General features: G+C 42.2%; 1 protein-coding gene across 7 annotated transcripts in view; it reads right to left on the bottom strand.

Annotated features, from left to right (window-relative positions):
* Positions 1-12,664, bottom strand: part of PLD1 (phospholipase D1) — a 123,736-nt gene that overhangs the window by 95,667 nt on the left and 15,405 nt on the right. For 5 of the 7 annotated variants that reach the window (XM_043522380.1, XM_037908562.2, XM_043522379.1 and 2 more), the window contains exon 2: positions 9,341-9,443. The gene's annotated coding sequence lies outside the window, so the exon portion shown is untranslated. Of the gene's footprint in view, positions 1-5,373; positions 5,556-9,340; positions 9,444-12,664 lie in introns of those variants that run through there. The other 2 variants (XM_043522378.1, XM_037908560.2) reach the window with 2 other exon arrangements.

Below are 12,664 nucleotides of genomic sequence, written 5' to 3'. Positions count from 1 at the left end.
TGTTGCCTGTGCGATGTAGTTACACCATGTGAAAAATCCAGTCCCCTGAGCAATGTAGTTATACCAATCTGACCCCCTGTGTCAGCGGCGACACAGCTACCAGGTCTTGGGAAGTGGATTAACTATGCTAACAGGAGAGCTCTCTCCAGTCAGCATAGGAGCATCCTCACTCAAATACTACAGCAACACAGCCGCATAGGTACAGCTGCACCAATGCAAAGTTTTAAGTGTAGACCTGCCCTGAGAGAGAGAGAGAGCGCGCGCTACCTCAAGTTAGCTATCTTAATATAAAAAACCTACATCTTTCTGACAGTGAAGAAATAACCTTACTCTATGTCATTACAGTGCCTAGCCCAATGGGACCTTTGGGCACTACTATAATAGAAGTAATAATGCATTACTCCTATGTTACTTTATCACTTTGCCCTGTCCCTAATCTCAGTATTAGCAAATTTTGGTTCAAACACAACGTCTAGAGTGGCAGCGTCCTTCCCTGTTTTTGCCCATGTGAATAATGGAGTTATTTTGTATATAACAAGTTTTTGTTCTTCTAGGCATAAACGATACATCTTTCTGCCTGCATCTCATCTTTCTCCTCTCTTCGGGAGAAGTAGAAATATTCACAGATTGTTTAGAGACTTTCTGTTCTCATGCATCCACCAAACATAAACACACATGCACAAGGACAAACTCACAGAAGTCACTTTCCACTCCTATTTAGACAGATGGTTTTCTCAGAGATTAGAACGCCTCTGAAAAATACTAGAGCGGGCGAGTTGTCTGACAAATGAAAAACAGGTTTGGGCTTTGATTATCTAATCTTCCATTTATATTGCTTATTGACTTTAATGATCCAGAAAGCATCTGTGGGGACCATGTTCTTGGGATGAGTGATACGTCTGAGCCAGGTTTGACTTAGACATGATCCCGACATTACATGGAATCCCTGGGATAGTACCATTGAACAATGTACAGATCCAGTGTTCCCAGCTCTCATGATTTCATAGCAAGTCTTATGATATTTGGTGGTGTCAAATCCCCAGCACCTGGAATCATGTGATTAGGTGAGAATCTCAGCTTTCATTTAAAAAAAAAAAAAAAAAAAAGGTTCTAGGCCCTCATGGCTGCAGAGAAAAGCTTGAAAATGTGAACCCTAAAGGTTCCAGAACGCAAATAAGAAGAACTCCATATTTTTTAAAAATCTCGTGATTTTAAGACAATCTCATAATTTGGGGGGTGGGTTAACTCATAATTCTTGAACTACTAAGGCAGTACTTGGCAATACTAAGATCACAGATAGGCATCTGTTCCTGTGCAAACGCATATGTTTATATATTACTGACAGGCGGTGCTGCTACACCGCCCGCGGCACAGAAGGTACGGAGCTGTGAGAGGAAGGAGAGAAATGTGCTTGCCCTCCTCCTCCCAATCACTGGTTCTCCTGCTGCTGCTTCCCCACTCAATGCAGCACAGCAGCTAGCCTGAGTGGAGAGGAAGTTCAAGGAGGACAAGGAGCAGAAGCAGAGGACACACGCAGAAGCCTCTTCAACTGTAAACCTTTCCAGGGCAGCGTGTGTCTTTTTTCCAGCCTTACCCAGTATAGCGTTGACACTCAATGAAAAGTAACCGCAGGCCAAAGCCTGCTGTCTTTACTCGCTGTCCACTCAATCCTTTCTCAGTAAACTCTCGACAGTGTCAACAGCAGTTTGCCCAAGCAAGTAAAAACTGTGTAAAGATCAGTGAGGCCGACTGCCCCTTCCTGCAAAGAAACACTCAGGACGGGGAAATGGAGAAAAATCTCCACAAGGTCCCTAGCTGAGTTTTTAGACAATTGTCCCGCTGGGACAGAGGGGCCTACAACAACTCTAGCAGCTTCACTTGAATCCCAGGAGCTCAGCAGGAAGGCAGGGCTATCCAGATCTAGACTCTGTTTTTGAGGGCAAGGGAGAAGCTGAGGGAAATGTCGGTGGGGATCGCAGCTGACCTGGACTAACTGGAGTCTCTCTCTCAGACAATTTCACAGTTCTGCAAGGCCACTTCCCCATCCCTTTCACAAGTAAATGGAAATGGGGTTGGCGGAGTGTGTGTACTGTGGTCGTACACCTGGTGGTGACACCTGTTTTTATTAATGAAACCAAAGTCCACGATAGCAGAAAAGAGAACAAACAAGCTTCCTGGAAATATCATGCAGTTTTCAACATCGGGCCATCTATTTCTCTTGTGCTAAATAAAATCAAGCTCAGTTTTGCTTACACAGCACCAAATAGGTAAACAGAAGTATTGGTCTCCAGGTGAGGCTTTGTGTCACTCTCTCATGACTCATGGTGAACTTATGATGGACCAAACCAGAAACATTTATCTGAAGCATCCCTCTCTCCATGCCCTGCCCTCCAGAGAAAACTGAACCAGACCTGAACTGCCCTTAGGTTCTGTAAAAATAAAAACCTGACCAACAAAGGTTTTGTAAAAACCTAAACCAAAATGTGACTTCCTCTGTGCAGCTCTAGCCAACATGATGCAAGAGCATCTTGATGGCTCAGGAGTGAGTCATGTTCAGCCCCTCAGGGTGAATTTCCACAGAACAGGACTTGTGAGGGCGAGGTAATAAAGAGGGGGAAATGTAGTACAAAAATGGTCAATAAAACAAGAGTAGCAAAAAAGGAAAGTGAGACCATTCAAACACTAACATTACACAGTCCAGGAAAAAAACACCCACGGAGGAAATCAGACCATTTTGTTTAGCAATGTCACGCACCTGCCATTCAGTTTTAGGACCACCACATTTACACTCAGCCCCACTCTCAGGCAAATAACAAGTGTGCTCTTAACTTGGGTGAGCAAATCTGTGTTAGTTAACTCAGGATAAAATAGCAGTGAAGACACAGCAATTTGGCTTTAACTCAGATTAGCAGTACAAGTTCAATGCCATGTTGCCCTAAAGGCTTTTACTCAAGCTGCTAACCTGAGTTAAAAGGTGAGTTGTCATGTCTTCACTGCTGTTTTAATGTGAGTTATCTAAATAGAATTAGAAACACACCTTGTTAAGGGTGGGTCTTCACTAAGGAAAAAAAAAAAGATGTGTTTTACAATGACATAGCTATCTTGATGTAAAAACACACCATTTTGCAATAAAAGACAGCATAATAGACCAGAATAGAACGAGTTAAACTATTGCAATGTTTTTGGGCTCATGTGGGCTATTTTTGGAAAGGGCTTTCTTCCAGACCCTCATCCAATGTATGCAGAAAAGACATTCTTAGAAACCTGAATAAATATAAACGGCTTTAATTTTTAAATAAAAGCTGATGTTTAGGGTCAATAAAAATCTATGGCAATACCAGCAAAATGAATATCTTATGCTTCTAATTTCCAGCAGGTCTGCAAATTGATTTAAGATCATTTCTACCAGACTGCAGAGTTAACAACTGTGTGAAAAAATGTGTCAATAATTTGTAATAGATGGATAAAATATGCAAAACTGCACCTATTTTCTTAGCTTTTTTTGTGAAGTCACTTGTAAAAAAAAAATCCCTGGTTGAGGAGGGCAATCCCATTGTGAATCATGATTATTTTCCTTAAAGTAGACTCACCCATAGAAAAAAGAAAACTTCATAAAATTCTGTAGGTTAACAATGTCAGGCCCTCACACTTTGTTACTGTTACAGAGCTAGTAAAATTGTATGTTTGTGTCATATGATCTATTCTGCTTCATGACAGAGTGGATCATTTCACAAGAAAAGTATTTTACATAAACGAACATCCACAGCAGTTTTAAAAGGACAAAACTGTGACTGCAAAAATTGCTCTGTCATCAGCTGTGAGCACTCTAGGTGTAGACCTAATTCCATTAGCCACAACACACTTACAGGTGTATCTTTAATGGAAGAAGTGCATGTTTCTGGGAAATGAAAGAAACAGTTTAAGCACAATAAATCTCAATTTATTTACATTACAGTCTTTTCCAGCAACATTAGCAGGGACACATCCACATAAAAAATTTTCCCATGATCCTGAAATGTGCACCTTGACTAAATCAAATATCTGAACAGGTTTTGGATCAGGTCCCATGAGATGGATTTTGAAATCTATTATACATCCTAGAGTTGACTCTCAGTGAGAGCTGGATGCCTAACTCCCGTAGTTGCTCCTGAAAAATCCAACCCTTATGATTTACTGAGTAGCAAGACCTTTAGGAATAGGTGCTTTCCACACATTCGTAATCGGTCACGCAATGACATTTTGATTTGATTTTTATCAATAGGTCCCATTACCATTTGTACTCCTTATTTAGTTTTATTTACTAAAGGCTATTCATTTTATAAGATTATAATGAAATGAAAGGGGTCAAACTCTACACACAGATACTTCCATGCAACCTTAGTGACTTCAATAAGGTTGCACTGGTGCAATTAAGAGCAGGATCTGTAGACACTAACACATAATACATATATTCTTGTTATAAATGATCAGCCAAATTAAGCCCTGATGGGAAAAAAAGATGTAACAACTCCCCTGAAGTCAACAGAGTTGCACTAGGTCTGAATTTGGGTGGCATTTATGCCTAGTGTTTAATGCTTAGCACCTTCTAAGATCAGGCTCCAGTTTTGGAGACAGAGCATCTTAAACTCACATCAAGCAAAGGAACAGTAATACAAACAGGCAAAGAAACCTCAACTTCTGACTAGTCAAACTGTTCTTCCTCCAGGTCCTTAGCTAAGCAGCAGCGGTTGTTCAAATGTGTCAAGAGAAATGCCCACTTTTACCCAATATTCTGAGCTGGCAGCTGTCCAAAGATATAATGCTAAAATGACTGTTTCACTGTCTCTTTGAAACTACACTGGTCAAAGTGCAGCACACCCCTAATTCAATGTACAGGACATCTCAAGTTCACAACAAAATATTGCACTGTTTGAAACTATTAAGACATTAATAATTTTCAGGGAACGAAAAACACCCACAGCTTCCATTTTGACATCAGTGAGAGTGGGGCGCTCAGCATCACAGACAAAAAGTCAGTCATACCACATTTAAAGTGTGGAAGGTTACAAAGAAAAGTCCGTCTAAAAGTGTACTGTACAGTTTTACAAACAAGGGCAATACCCTTGAACTTGGCTTCCCAGCTTCTACACAACTAAAAAAAGGCAATATCCAATCAATGTATTAATTTGAAAAGCGCCATCACACATTTAAGTAATTTTCCTTTTCTTTCTGAAAAATTCTAAAATTGCAACTCCCTCCCAGCCCCCACAGACATAAAGCAATGATCTGACAGCATTACTCTATCAGCTGTTCCATGTTAGCTTGGCAATAAATACAATGAAAGAAAATGACATTTGGCAATCCGTGAATAACTTCAAATCTTTCTTTACTAACCTTGTGCCCCTGTGAAAGTAGGTGCCTCATGATGCTTTTAAAATGAAAACCCTCCTTTCCTATTAAGTGAATATCCAGCACAATGTTACTATAAGAAAAATAACCACACAGAAATCTGCACAGACAGGAAAAGCTGCATCTTCCTAAGTGCTTCAGTTCAAGTATTCAAGCTGACTCCCTAAAGGCAAATTGAGGCAGGCCCAACCCACAAGGTACTTTAGCCTATGAGCATTGTAAATAAAGTGAAAACCACTCCCCATATGTTAATTAGAATATTGGGAAACAGAGAGAGGGAGGGGGGAAAAGCCACAGGCAGAGCGAGCTAATGATTTTTGCTACATTTTTATTTTATGTACTTGTTATTACAGCCAAACATGCAACAGATGGTGAATGTTTAGGGACAAAATTTGCTCTTAGTTATTCCACATTGATACCCGTGTAACCATACTAACTCAAGTTATTTTACTTCAGACTTAAGTGCTGTAACTCAGAGGAGAATCTGGCCCTGACAGAAGGGAACAATTTTCTCCTCTGTCCTCTCCTTATATAAACCACAAGGGAAAGTCAGTTTTCCAGCTACTGCAGCCAAGAAATAAGTATATTTGATTGAGGGAAGGGAGAGAAAGTCATACAAGTTCACACTGAGTGAAATACATATGATGTTATTAGTATATCACAAGCTAATAACTATGGTCATATTTTAGTCAGATCTGAGTAGCACTAGTCTCCAAATGTTGAGCTAGCCAGATAATTTCAAGTGCAAATTCCCAAAGCCCTTTTAACATGCAGAGTAGCAGATTTCTTTGAGAGAGACAGACCGACAGTATTTTAGTACCTAGTAAGGTACTGACAGTCAGGGAAACAAAAATCCTCTCTACATGTTATTATTATTTATTATTTGTATTACCACAGAGCCCTAGTCATGGACCAGGACGCTACTGTGCTAGATACTGTAGAAACACAGAACAGTCCCAGTAAAAATGCCTAAAACCTGTCCACTACTACTACAGATTCACTGCATCTGCCCTACAGGAGACTCATGAGTCTGAACCTTGCCCATGTAAATGCAGCCTAAGAGAGATGGATACTGTAATTCAATCTTCATGCCTGCCTCTTTGCTGAGATTGCTATAAGGGGTTGTGGTTTTTGAGAAGGAAACACTTGTCTGCTAGAAACTAAATTATGACCATCAAACTTGCATCACATAAAAACAACTTGGGAACAGACCCTAACCTCTGTTAGGTAAATCCAGAGTAACGTTACCTACTTCAGTCATAGGTGCCAACTTCCCCTCTGCCCGGAGGGTGCTCACCCACCCCCCTGCCCTTAGCCCCGTCCCGCCCCACCCCTGGCCCTGCCTCTGCACTGCCCTTGTCCCATCCCCATTCCACCCCCTTCCCCCTAGTCCCCGCCCCTGCCCTGCCTCTTCTCCGCCTCCTCCCCTGAGCAGGCCATGTCCCTGCTCCTCCCCCGTCCTCCCAGAAAGTCCTAAGCACCGCCAAACAGCTGTTAGGTGGGGGGGGGGGCGGGAAGCGCTGGGAGGGAGCGGGAGGAGCGGGGACGTGGCGCTCTCGGTGGTGGGGAGAAGGAGGCGAGGAGCGGGGAGCTTGGCTGCTGGTGGGTGCAGAGCACCCACTAATTTTTCCCCATGGGTGAAACAAGTCCCTGAACAAGATCCAAATTACCAATAAAAGCTTCATTTACAACAGGTCTCAAATCATGTTAGCTGAACTGGTTCATGTGCATTTAGTCTAACTTGGTTTAAACATGGTTTGTTTAGCCAATGTGGATAAGTCCACCTGGCATTTAAAACCAAGTTTGAAAACCGAGACCGGGCTTCCCAACTGGTTTTGAACATTGCTTATCTCAGTTCACACCAGTCAGCCCCACTGGTTTTAAACTGAGTTAGCCTGCATCCACTGAAAGCTGTGATTTAAAGTGGTTCAGCAAGCTTGATTCTTGGACCAGCGTAGACGGGATTCAGAAGTCCAGAGGCTCTACCAATCTGCAGCAAGGAGGGGCACAAATCTGTGATGGAAATGCTGGTTGAACCCTGTGGAAAAGACAAGTAGTTGTGCAGAATGCTGCACCCCATCTGTGACATCATCTTGCCTCCCCCAGCAAGAAGCAGACATCACCTTGCCTCCCCTGCAAGAAGCAGTGCTGGGGAGGGGAAGTCATGCTACACTGCACATAAATCAGTCTGCAGGGAAAGCTGCAGTGTCACAGAGCACTGCACTAGGCTATGAGCCAATGACACTGCATGCTAATGCACCAGCCACGCTGCTGTGGGTGGAAAGGGGAGGCAGGATAGTCCCTCAGAGTAGCTGGCTGTGATTTGTGGACCTGGATTCCTAGCCCCAGCTGTCGATTTGAGTTCTGCCTTTGCTCACACCACATGCTTGCCAGGACCGTTGACTGGGATGGTGACAGGAGAACAAGTGGCTTCTTCCTCCAATGGGGCTGTGGCATTTTCCCATTACTTTGTTCCCCTCTGCATGCTCTTGTGCAGGAGGGGACACTCTGGAAACAGAGATGGAAATCTCTCTGTCCCAGCACCAATTTCATGGACCATCCAGCACTCAAAGCTACTTGCTTCTTAATTTTACCCAAGAATTAATTTCAATTTCCTTACATCTGTTGCAGCTGTTAACGGAGTTCTGGCAAATCCTTCCAAGCTCATGAGCTTTGACTCAGATAGTGTATGTTTGTCTTCTCTCCTATTAAGTCTACTTTATTTTGGCAGAAAGAATGATTACTGCGGAACCAGCAGCAAGGGGAAACAAACATTTTAGATCAATAGGCTGGCACTGCTGAGAGCTCTATCAAGCAGCAGAACAGAGCATATTTTACATCCATCATTCCCATTCCCTTCTCCAAGAAGATGCAAGGTTGTGCGTGTGACCATTAATGCCTTGTTGGAGTTCCCACGACATTCCTGTTCTCGGATGTAACTCTTCAAATGGATACTTGGCATCGGTCCTTTTTCAGTTTGTGATTTTGAAAAAAGACAGTGCATCTAGTGGCTAAAACATGGGCCAGCAAGTCAGAACTTTTGTTTTCTATTCCCAAGCCTGCTCCTGATTTAACCCGTATGCAGTGTAGTTGTAGCTGTGTCAGTCCCAAAATATTAGAGAGACAAGGTGGATGAGGTAATGTCTTTTATTGGACCAACTCCTGCTGGTGAGAGAGACAAACTCTGGAGCCAAAGAGAGCTCTTCTTCAGGTCTGGGAATAGGGCTGCCAATTTTGTTTGGACGTATTCCTGGAGGTTTCATCACATGACATAATCTTTAATTCCAGGTGACTCCAGGACAATCCTGGACGGTTGGCAACCCTATCTGGGAAAAGTACTCCAAGCATCACAGCTAAATGCATCCAGTGTACTAAATGCCCTAACAACAATTACATGGGTAAAACCAGACAATCACTATGCTCTTGAATGAACTCACACAGGCAAATGATAAAAAATAAAACACCTGTGGTGCACGTGATCACTCTATATCTGAGCAGTCAGTCCTCATCCTCAAAGGAAACCAGCACAACACTTTGAAAAGATGAATCTGGGAGCTTAAATTAATCACTCTCTTAGACATTAAAAATCATGGACTGAACAGAGACACTGGATTTATGGTTTATTACAACAATCTGTAACCCACTAACCCCCTTTTTTTGTCTTATGACTGGAGAGGTGTTAAAGGGACACTCCGCCTTGAATAGTCCCTTACAATATGTGCTAACTGTATCCTAAACAGTCTGTCCCATCTTGCATTTAGCTGTGAAGCTCGGAGTACCTTTCACAGACCTTAAGAACAGCTTTGTGTGGCTCAAAAGCTTGCCTCTCTCACCAATAGATGTTGGTCCAATAAAAGATATTACCTCACGCACCTTGTCTCCCTGATCTAAACTGTGATCTCTAGCAAGCCCCTGAACCTCTATGTAACCTTCCATATACATCAACACTTACCTACAGCACAGGGCAGTGTGAAGTTTACTTAATATACAGCACTTTGAGTTCCTGGTGTGGATGCGTTGCATGAGGGTCACACTTGCATCGAAGGTGCTGAATTCTGTAAGTGCAAAGGATGGATATTAGTATAATTTTTTATTTTCACTGATTAATTCTTTTTCTTTTCTTTTAAATTTTCCATTGACTAATGTCTCCCATCAGGTGAAAGCCTGTGTATATGAGAAAGAGAGGCACACACATAGATCTTACATCCGATGAAGTGAGCTGTAGCTCACGAAAGCTTATGCTCAAATAAATTGGTTAGTCTCTAAGGTGCCACAAGTACTCCTTTTCTTTTTGTGAATACAGGCTAACATGGCTGCTACTCTGAAACCTGACATAGATCTTGGTCACAGAACAAATTTTCCAAAGGCCCTTCAAATGATTTCCTTTCAATACAGACATTGTACACAAGCAGCAATCCATCTCTGCTCCCCTTGGCAGGAGGCAGTGTTGTCTCGGTCAGAGCCCAGTAGACAAAACTCTTTGGGGTAGGCAATGTCTTTTACTGTGAGTTTAGATAAGGCCTACCACCATGAAGCTCCAATCTAAATGGGGCCTCAGGTGATGTTATAATACAAATTAATAATACGGACTGGGAGTCAGTGGAAGTAGGTTCCAATTCCCCATCTCAACACTGACTGATTGGGCAAGCCATTTAGTCTCCCTGTCTGTAACAACGACCTCAAATGGGTGTTGTGAAGCTTAATCAATTAAAGTACTTTTGACAATTTTAGGTGGATGGTTCTATACAAATGCTAAGTGTTACTATTATTATCTGCAGCTCAGGGATCTGCTCATAAGCTCAAGTCTGGGAGCTGTCAAAAACATCTAATCTTAGGTTCTTATAATTCTGTAATTGAACCTCCGGGAAGAAGAGAACTGAGAGAGAGAGTTTTCCACACCGTCATTACTGGGCAAATGTCGTTAGATATGGAGAAGACAAATTTTTTTGCCAGATTCCTCACTGACTTCAATGGAGTCACAGTTGGGATGAAACTGACCGATGCTTGATCTAGACAAATTTTTGTACTGGTATTATTATTTGTTTTATCATAGCACTTAGGAGCCCTAGTCATCTACCAGGATCCAACCGCGCTGTACAATCACAGAATAAAAAGACGGTCCCTTCCCCGAGGGCTTACAATCTAAATGTAACACAAGAGATAACAGATAGATATATACAGACATGGGCGTACAAGAAAACAATGAGACAATATTAGTTAGTCGTCTCTGCACAAAAGCAGCCATCATCTGAAGGATGATAATGTGGTCGTTTTGTTGATGTTGATGGGGAGCATCTCCCGACCATGGGTGGGGGGGGGGGGAGTGGAGGACACGGGAGAAAGCACAAAGATGCTTGTTGGAAAATGTAACAAGAGGATATTGGAGATTGGCATCATGGGCCATGGTATAACTATGTCAATTGGAGGGCAAAAGGGGTTGCGGGGGGTGGGTGGGAGGAGGGTTCCAATACAGTTATATCACTGAAATCCCTAGTGCTGAAGCAGTTATACTGTTATGAAGGTGCCTTACACCAATATGACATATTCCCATATAGGAACAACAAGCGATACCAATATAAAGACACCTTTATATCAATATAACTGACTGTGTCCACACGAGGGGAGCTGTATCACTTTAACTATAGGTACAGTATCTTATGTGTGTAGACAAGGCCTTAGAGGTGGCATGCAAAGATTTTTTTTAAATTGGGTTTCCACCCCTTTCTGTTTCTTTAACATGGTTGAAGAAGGCCTGAAATGTTTGGGGGGGGGGGGTCTTTTTTTCCTCTGCTTGCGTTTCACCTTTAGACATATCAGGAATGTCAAGTCTGATCTTCCCTCGTTGTGCTGGGGACCTCTTGTGGGGGAGGGGAGGTGTCTCAGTTTTTATTAATTATGATAATCATGATGATGATGATGATTTGTGAGCTCTCCCCCAGTGACTGAAAAACTGAGGGAGCTGATACTTTAACAGACATCATTACTCTCAAGTGTCTGCTAGGCACTTGAGTTAAATAAGAATTAAAAAGGGTTTGAACAACCTGACTCAAAGTGACTTCTACTCCTAATTGTTCAATTTTCACTCTCTCAATTTGTGATGTCATTATTTTACTACTGTCCCGTCCCCATAAGAGTAGGTAAGACTTGAATCGATAATGTAAAAAATACGTGGAGGGAAAAAAAAAGTCCATACATCATATGAAGCAAAAAAGAATACACTGTTTCATGTACTAGTCACCTTACAGGAAGTCTGCTTAGCATCACGTGAAGAAGAAATCAGCAGCACCACCTGGTGGCAACAACACTTGAAATGCTAGCAATGGTTCTCATAGATTCAGAGATTTTAAGGCCAGAAGGCTTCATAATTTATTATCATCTAGTCTCACCTCCTGCACAACACAAGCCATAGAACCTCACCTAGTGATTTTGCATCAGCCCCATAACTTATGTTAGCTATAGCATAACTTTTAGAAAAATACCTAATGTTGACTGTAAGTGATCAATACATGTTGCTTGGTAAGTTGTTCCAGTGGTTAACTGTCCTCACTGTTACAAATTGAGACTCATTTCTAGTCTGAATTTATCTAGCTTCAGCTTCCAACCACTGGATCTCCTTATTCCTTTTTCTGCTATCATCAGAAATCTCTTCCCCATGTAGCTCCTTGCAGACTGTGATCAAGTCACCCCTTAACATCCTCTTCCATAAACTAAATAGCCAGAGCTTCTTTAGTGTCTCACTATAAGGCAGGTTTGATAGACCGCTCATCCTTTTGTAGCTCCTTTCTGAATGCTTTCCAATTTGTCTATAAAGAGGCTTCCCCCCCCCGCCCCCCTTTGCAGGGAGAAAAAGAACAAAGCTATAAACCAGAGTTGCCCAATGTCTGGCCTTCAAGGCTCTGAATTGTGGCCTTCCAGGGCAGTGACTATCAACCTTTCCAGACTACTGTACCCCTTTCTGGAGGCTTGTGTACTCCAAGTTTTAGCTCACTTAAAAGCTATTTGCCTACAAAATCAAACATAAAAATACAAAACTGTCACAGCATAATTATGAAATAAATCAATTGGAATATAAATATTGTACTTACATTTCAGTGTACAGTATATAGAGCAGTTCGTACGGACTTTGCTAGTGCTTTTTATGTTGCCTGTTGTAAAACTAAGCAAATATCTACATGAGTTGGTGTAACCCCTGGAACAGCGGTTCTCAACAGGGGGTCCGCAGCCCCCTAGGGTCCACAAACCCTTTTAGGGACCCTGCAGCTAAAACCCTGAGCCC

This window comes from Chelonia mydas, chromosome 9, assembly GCF_015237465.2.
Source record: "Chelonia mydas isolate rCheMyd1 chromosome 9, rCheMyd1.pri.v2, whole genome shotgun sequence".
Lineage (NCBI taxonomy): Eukaryota > Metazoa > Chordata > Testudines > Cheloniidae > Chelonia > Chelonia mydas.
The sequence above is the reverse complement of the archived record's forward strand: the minus strand, read 5'-3'. Positions and strand labels throughout refer to the sequence as shown.